Source organism: Tenrec ecaudatus, chromosome 7 (genome assembly GCF_050624435.1).
Source record: "Tenrec ecaudatus isolate mTenEca1 chromosome 7, mTenEca1.hap1, whole genome shotgun sequence".
NCBI classification, from domain to species: domain Eukaryota; kingdom Metazoa; phylum Chordata; class Mammalia; order Afrosoricida; family Tenrecidae; genus Tenrec; species Tenrec ecaudatus.
The window spans coordinates 56,787,815-56,796,629 of NC_134536.1; the positions used below are offsets into that span (position 1 = coordinate 56,787,815).

At 36.7% G+C, this 8,815-nt stretch overlaps 1 non-coding gene across 1 annotated transcript; it reads left to right on the forward strand.

Moving 5' to 3' along the window:
* The first annotated feature begins 1,920 nt into the window (after positions 1-1,920).
* Positions 1,921-2,053, forward strand: LOC142454027 (small nucleolar RNA SNORA31). The gene has a single exon (XR_012785565.1). It is a non-coding gene; the product is annotated as a small nucleolar RNA SNORA31 (small nucleolar RNA).
* Positions 2,054-8,815: the final 6,762 nt, after the last annotated feature.

An 8,815-nucleotide genomic window follows, 5' to 3' on the forward strand; every position in this document is an offset into this window, starting at 1 on the left:
TCAAAGACCCAGAACAAAAAATCATGTCAATGTGAATGAGGGGTAACGCAGAGTGGATAATTGGACATGCCCTTACAGAAGGGTCACAGGAAGAGACAAGCCAGTCAGCTACAGTATAACATTGATTAAAACATATGTCTTTCCTATCGTTCTTTAATGACCTCCTCCCTACTTCCACACACATACACTGTCAAGACCAAAATTCTACCTTAAAAAATTGGTAGATCAGAGCATGTACACTGGTACAAATAAGAGCTAGAAACACAGTGAATCCAGGATAGATAAACCACTCAAGAACAAAAATGAGAATAGCAACACCAGGAGGGTAAGGGGAAACTGGGTGGAGAAAGGAGGAACCGATCACTGTAACTGACATATAACCCCCTCTCAGAGCGATGAACAACAGAAAAATGGGTGAGAGCGCAGCCTTTGTAAGACATGAAAAAAAAAATATATATATATTATCAAGAGGCCATAACAGTAGACAGGTGGGGGCGGGGTGATATAAGCTAATACCAAGGGTTCAAGTAGAATAAAAATATTTTGAAAATGATGATGGCAACAAATGTACAAATGTGCTTGACACAATGGATGATATATGGCTTGTGATAAAAGCTGTAAGAGTCCCCAATAAGATGATTACAAACAAAACAAAACAAACACAACCCGATCTGAAGTTCATTTTCATCAAAAGCAAATAAGTAAATAAAATGTACTGTGCACAACTATATAAATGAGATATATTTACAAATAATATTTGCATAAAATATATTTTACATGATAACATGCGTCTAAGGGAAATAGATGTACTTTTTATTCACAATGTATATTTCATTAGAATTTCTTTTTCATATCTTAGCTATTTTTATATTGACTGATTGGCCTACAAATAGTGGGCACACATTAAGTGACAAATTTGGAATATTTTGCCAAAAATGTATTTATACTGAAACCTCTCAGAGTTTAATAGAATAGTGGTAGTGATCCCATAACTCCATAAAAAAAATGATGTGGTTGCCATGTCTGACCTCTCCAGACTCTGCAAGGGTGGAGTCAAACTCCACTCCATCATTGCACAGGGGAATTTCCATGAGATGGAGCTTAACTGTGCCCTAATCTACTGATTCTGATACCAGCTGCCATTCCATAGCACTCACTTGTCCACCGTCACTGCAATGGCTACATAGAACTCACAGACAATGCATGTGTGATGATGGGGTTTATTAATAATATAATAGGTTACAAATGTTCAGGATACAATTATTTAGTTAGGGCAATCTTTTCTCAGCATGTTCCCAGGCATGCCTCTATCCGGTCTTTAGTGTCTCAGTAATATTGCCCATTGGCTGTGCCATGCTTTTGGAAGGTGACAAAGCACTTTTAAGGCTGCCAATGAATGCCACGGTGCTCTAAGCCTCAGTCTAAATGTGCTCAGCTTTCGCTCTGTGGGGCAGCAAAGCTAGCTCCCCGAGGTAAGTGACTGAAGGCAGTCATGCCAGGTCAGCTTCCTACCCAAGAGATTTCAGCTTTATATGCTCTCTGGGTGGAGTTGTCTACAGCCCTGTCTCCCCTCTGCTGCTCCTCTGATGTCAAAGCAATGTCCTGCTTCAAGGAGGTTCAATGTACAGGGACCTTCGGGTCCAAAGGATGCACGCTACTCCTGACTTTCCCGCTAGTAGTGAGAGCCTATTCTTGTTTCTGAGATGATTCTTTCTCTAGACGGCATTATGAAGATCATAATTAATGTCAACACCCACTCACAAGTAAGTCTTTGGGTAAGAGTAACAAAGATTGGTACAAAGAGCTCTATAAAGTAATCCTTCAAACTGCAACCCTTAAAACCAACATGCAGGAAGAATGGGAGTTCACTTAGGACTAGATCTAGCTCTTTAGTCAACATTTATCAATAAAGGGTGAGCTGAGCATCCTCTGATAGACCTGGGACAATTGACCGCTGTCCTTCTGGTTTGTACTAGGATGAGAAAGAATACAAAGTTCCTGTGCTTTCTGTCTGTCTTTGTGGCAGGTCCAGATTGAATGAGGAATTACATAGCAAAAAAATAAAAAAGCAAGAAAGAAAAAAAGAAAGGGTGAGCTTACACCTCCAGGAAATAATATAGGGAAAATATAGGATTAAATGTGTCCTCCAAAAATATGTATTGGAATCCTAAACCCTCTTCATTTGTATGTAATCCTGTTTGAATTGAGACAACCCCAGCCTCCCAACCACTGGTGTTTTATTAAGCCCTATCAGTGCAGAGTACGCTCTAAATATAATCATTTCTGAGTTAAAAGAACCTACTTAATCACAGAGACAAAGCAAGCACACATGGGGGGAGATAGATGAAGTTAGGATAGAAAAGGAATTGAGGAATTCTAGCGCTAAAGAAGCCAAAACAAGGATCTTACCCCAGAGCCAACACAGAGCCAACACAGAATCTTCCCCCAGAGCCTTCCCCTATACGGATGCCCTAAATTCAAGCATCCTCAAATGTGATCAAATAAATGTTCATTCTCGAAACCACCAATTTGCGATATATGTTATAAGAGCCCTAGGAAATCAAAACTCCTCTGAGCTGTTCTTTCAGTATTAAAATGCTAGTTCTCTTTAAAACCTATTTCACTTTTTCCCCCAACAATAACTTTTAGGACATTTACAATAGCTTGATCTCTTGTATTATTTGCTTCATTAGTGTAATCTATTTATCAGTTCACTATGCATGCTTTGAAAATAGATCAATTCTCTGTGTATGTTTTGAATATTTTACTGCCATGTGGAATTACAAAATAGTACCTAGAATTTTGCAGGTCAAATGAAACTTTCTTCCTTCCTAAAGCAAAAGCAATATAATAATAATGGGATAATTAATATGTCTAAAAAGTAAGCTATTTATCCTCCCTAATTTTATTTGAAGAAGGTAATGGGGAAAATTGAATATGTCTCAGAATCAGGCAATCAAACCGCACTTAATTTATCCATACAATCTCTAAAAGCACATATAGGAAGTTTCATTAAATCAGGAAATTTATGATCCGTGGACTCTCTAGTATAGCAGGGTGGGCCAGTCCCAGTTATTACATCAGACAGCGATGTTGGATAAAGTTGGATCATACAATCTATAGTGTTTATCCTAATGAGGAGTGTGAATTCCATGTTATTAGTACTGGAAAACAATAATTTTTAAGCAGATGAGAGGTGAAAGGTCATGTTTTTACAATGTAAACTTTTTCCTGCTTGAAAACAGTTAGGCTGCTGTTGTCACAGTTGAGGGAATATCTGATGCTACTAGGACTAGAATGGTGTGTGGGAAGAGAGAGAAAAATAATATTGAGATAGAGTTGGGCTTTAAAAACACTAATGTTTGAATGTGCAGAAATACCAATGATCCAAGGTTCTGTCATTGCCATATAGGTAGATGCCCGTGCTGTTTACTGAGGTGGGTTAATTATAAGCATTGGAGCAAAGGGGTTGGTGGAGCAATTGACATTTTCATTTTGGAAAATCTAAAATGTCATAATATTTTCTATATAGAGATATTGAATAGCCAGTTACATATGTGTATTAGCTATGTAAAAAGATTACTAGCTCAGTAATAGCAGCAAATACTTTGTTTCTATTAACCTCTTTAATCACTGTATTATGTTTTTGTATTATTGGCTTAATCTTAATCCTAATTTACCACCAGATCAAAGATAACTTCGAAGAAACATAATCTTTTCTTGTTTATATCCAACAGAGAACCGAGGGCGTCTTTGTCCCAGCCCTCACATTAAATTCGCTTTGATTGCACTAAGATCAAACATATCCGTGCTTGAATCAATCTTTATTTCCATGGGCTTCAGGAAGGCTCCAGGCAGCAAGAAGAAAGATGTTTGCCATCTGGGGATTGTGCACTTTATAAGAATGACCATTGAAGCTGTAGTTGAAATTAAAGTAGGCTGAATCAAAGGGACCACAGTGTCTTAGAGACTGTTTGTTCTACACAATAAGAATAAAAAGGTAAATAAATGAAATGGAGCCAGGAATTAGGCCAGTTAAATATGGATGCCATCAAAAAGTGTCCATTGTTTGCTAAATAGCATTATAAATTTGGCTGTACTCTTAAGTTTGGTAACAGCAAATGGAAGATAGAAATATAATGTTTCACAATTATAGAAATAAATCACAATGTAAAATGACTTAATGAATATTTAAATACTAAATTTTCTCCTAAACAAATATATACCAGTGCATCTAAAATAAGCATCCATATTATATAATAAACAATATCAAAAATATTTTACATACAGAGCTCTTTTACTCAGCAATATTGCAAAAAAAAATCAATGCATGATAAAAATTCTATGGGACCAGTTTGTTTTATTCAATGTATGTGGCCACTGATGGTCAGAATAAATCTGGGAGTAGTCTTTAAAATGTATGTGGAAATGAATGGGCTGAACATTATTTAGGAAATGTTGAGATTTCTTTTTCTCAAAAGTTTTTGTAAGCTCTTTAGGGATGATGTTTCATATATATATAAATAAATATTTTATTATATTACCTTGTAATTTTTTGAGAAATCATAGCATATTTAGGGAGTCATATTTTAATTACCATCTCAATTTGATTTTCTAGTATAATTTGCTTGCAAAAATAATAATAAACAGGTTTTAAATGACATTCACATAAGTAAGCTATCTGAGTAAAGAAGTGAGAGTCCTGTTGCTCAATGAAGACTTCAGACTATGTTCCCATCCTTGGTTCTAATTCCAATGATCTACATTTTAGACAAATCCACTGGGCATCTTATCAAGAGGGACAAACCAAAGGACAAGAGTATCATGTTTGGTAAAGTAGAAGGTCACATAAAAGAGAACAAGTCTAAATGAGATGGGTTGACAGTAGCTATAACTACGTATTCAAGTAGAGCAACAGTTTTGAGGCTGGCACAAAACTGAACAATATTTCTTCCTGTTAAACATAGGGTCCTTTTGAGTTGAAAGGAATTCCATGGGGCCTTATAACATGGAGTCAACAACTTAGTTTATATAAATATTGCCAAAGAGCAGTTCTGTAAACAAATCACTAGGACAACGTCATGATGTTAATAAAAGTACATAACAAACAATTGGATAGGGTTAATTTTGAGAAGAGAAAATTGTCGGTAAGGAATGAAGACACAGCATCCAGAGTTCAAGGACTGGTGATGGCCTAGGCAGGACATATGCCAGGTGTGCATACCTTGATCTGGAGGCAGAACTTGGACCCAGAAAATCAGCTGCAAAGAGAATGTTTTCTGCTAACTCAAAGGAAGGTCTATCTTCTAGTGAGAAACTACAAATATGAATCAGGCATCATCAACTTGTTCGTGGGGATATGTACGTAGGAAAAAAATTGGTTGGAGGTGATTCATTTTGGATGTGTAGCTGTTGTAAGTCATTCAAAGGCCAATTAAAACACTGGAAATGGGTCAATCTGGTCGGGATTTTGGATTCCTGACTGGGTAGAGCTTCAGTCTTTGTCTATTGGGTGGTTACATTTTGGGGCGGAACTGAAAACAACAATAGCAACAACAACAATTTCATATCGATCATCAAACTCAGTATTTTTCTATAAACCATAATATACCACATAATTCAAAATATTGGTGAAAACAGCAGGCAATAACAAAGACAAGGCTCCTCTAAAGCTTAGCTTATTTGGGAGAAGATAGTGAATATAGCTTGGCAATAAACAGATGTATAATAGGAACAACATCCCCCACAAAAAAAATAATACAACCCAAAACACTTGTAAATGGCTATACAGTTCCCTCCTCCTTCATTTCTTTCTCAACCATAACCTCAGAATATGACCTTATTGGGAAATGGAATTTTTGTACACATATTCATTAAAGATGAGGTCATACTAGATTAATGTGGACCCAAAATGTAGTTACTGGTATTCTTATATAAAAAACAAAGTTAACCCACACAGACTTAGAGGGAAAAGACCCATGTGAAGTTGGAGGGAGATTCTTCAAGTGAAGGAAATCTAAGGATTGTCAACAACCATCAGAATCTAGGATAAAGCAAAAATATGCATTGTTTGTTTTTCCCCCTACAACCTTCAGACCTAGCAATACCTTCTTGCTCAATTCGGAACTACTGGCCTTTACAACTGTGAAAAAAATGCAGTTCTGCTGTTTTCAACTACACAATTTGTTGTAATTTGTTATGACAGCCTTAGGAATCAATACATTGGGTAAGGTTCTTTTCCTCATTGACTGGTGTAACATTTTCGTATCAGAAACTCGTTTGATATGATAGTCATTGACCAGTGCCTATGAGGATGGCTGTCATTGAGCTTCTATCCTCCTTCCTTTTGCTTGCTTAGTTCCAGCTTTCCACAGACTGCACCACGACATCCATTTCTAAGGTTGCCCCGCATTGGGTGCTGGGCACCTCCACACTTCTCAGTGTGATTCCATTTGTGTTTCAGTCCTGCCAATGTGGGTGAATGTGGTTTCACAAACAGTAGAATTTCAAAAGGAATGAATGAAGACCAAATATACAAAAGCAATCACTCAACGAAGTCTATTACAATGAAAACATTATATTAAAAATTCCGTGTCAAAGTATCTAACTCTGCATGTTTTGAATCCTTGACTGAACCTAAAATCCCTGCCAGAGTCAATGCCCACTCAGAGCAACTCTTTAGGACTGGGTAGAACTGCCTGTGTGTGTTTCTGAGACGCTCACTCTTTATTGGTGTAGAAAGATCCATCTGTTTCCACGGAGTAGCTGGTGGGATCAAACTGCTGACCTTGCCATTAGCAGCCAACACAACCACTCAATTGGCCGGGCTCCTTTTGTATAGGAATAATAACAAATATTTGTTTAAGATGTAGATTTTTGCTCCTTCGACTCACAGTTTGTTGGTAGAGACGGGATCTCAGGTTTGAATAAATTTTTCAGGGAAGTGCATGCATTCTAAAGTTTTCAAACCTTAGAAAAAATAAGGATTCAATCAATGTGAAATGCAAGTACATTAAAGGTGAAACTTTTCAGACTTGTTAAAAACATAGAACTTTTGTTTACAAAGCAATAGAAAGTATGGGCCTTGCAGTTCCACTGCTGTGACAACTAGAGAAAGCTAGGAGACTCCTCATTAATTTTACAATTATCAGTGAGATGGCTAGCCTATGCCCATCTTCACTCCCATCAGAATTATAAACTGTGTTCTGTTCTATAGGATGGCTGTTTCTGCTGTCTCTCTCTCTCTATATAGTCATATTAAAGTTATAAAACTCATTTTTAGAAACAGAAGATTTCTATATGACCTATGAGTATTTGTGAATAATGAAAAATGCTATCAATTATTAACTTTCAAATATAGTTATATTATGCATATGTTACCTGTCAGCAACATGCTTGCACAATATTGCAGCTTAGATTCTACATTTGTCAAGGAAAGTCTCCATTTTGCCCTTCATTTCTAGTATATAACCCCTGGCTAAACACTGTGCCACAGTTATGGCTTGCTCAATGCTCAGTTTGATTCTGGTGGAGAGAGATTCTTGGTCAAATGAGGAGTTTTATAGAGCAATACAGAAAGGAAAGCAGGGCTTTGATATGGACAGTGAAATAAATGCATGGAATTAGATTATATCCTAAATTGAGAAATAAAGAGGGAGAGAACAGGTGGAAGAGAGAGAAATGGAAACAGGAGGGAGAGAGGGCAGATAGGAGAGAGAGGAGACAGAAGAGAGAGAGGAGAAGGAACAGAGAGAAGGCTAGAGAGGAAAGGGGAGCGAGATACAGCTTGTGGATCAAGGTGTCAGTTACATTACCTCGGCTTTTGGAATGGTTGTGTTTCTGTAATGCGTGGCAGCATTATAAGTTAGATGTGGTGATTTGATACAGAGAAAAAACGGAAGTATGGTTAAAGTGACGGAAGCTAAGTCTTCCTGATTGAAGGCAGAACTGTTCCAGTCTTTCTGTGTCTTTTGATAAAATAATCATGTTCAGTAAATTTACATGGAATTTTAATGGAAACAATTAGTTCTGTAGATGCCTATAATTACACTGCCATGTCTGTGACTTGTGGTTGATTGGTTACACACAGGTCAACATAATTCTCTAATGTTTTTTTGACATAGAAAGTCTAGAGAGAGCTGGCTGATGTTACAGACCCGATACTGCAATTTTCACATATGCCAATACTCAAGGGATAAGCTTTACTAACTCTGGATAAAGCTCTGGGAGGCACTGTGCGATTCACAATATCTTGCAGGTTCAGAGGTGAACTCTTATAGGAACCCATAAATATGTTCTAAGAAGCAGTAGTAAGCTTTTGAGATATTCTGAGTTCTTGGAATGGCATACTGCAAATTCACAAGAGAATCAGATTTACACGAAACTACTTCAGAGATCAATGTTTACAAAAACACAGATATTGTTTTTCAGTTTAAAGTTCCTACTGGAGACATTAGCTAGCAGAGATTAAATTCATAAATTCAAGCAGAGCGATGCAATTGCCAAATGTTTAAGAACAAAATTAAGAACATTAACACTACTAAGGATTTATAACAATACAGAGTGTTCTATTTTTCATAACTGTATCTATGCTACATTAATTAATAGGTTTTATATTTCTGGGTATGGCAAGCCATGCAATTATACAGTTACAGAACTATGTGTTTTTCTTCAATTGTTCCATTAGTTTTGTTTCTACGTTCTAGAATGTTTTCCTAATGAAAGTGTCTATAATCTCCCTGGCCGAAACTCTTATTATTTCTGAGTATCTATTCTTCATCATATTTCAGAAATATTTTGTGTTGATTCATTTATG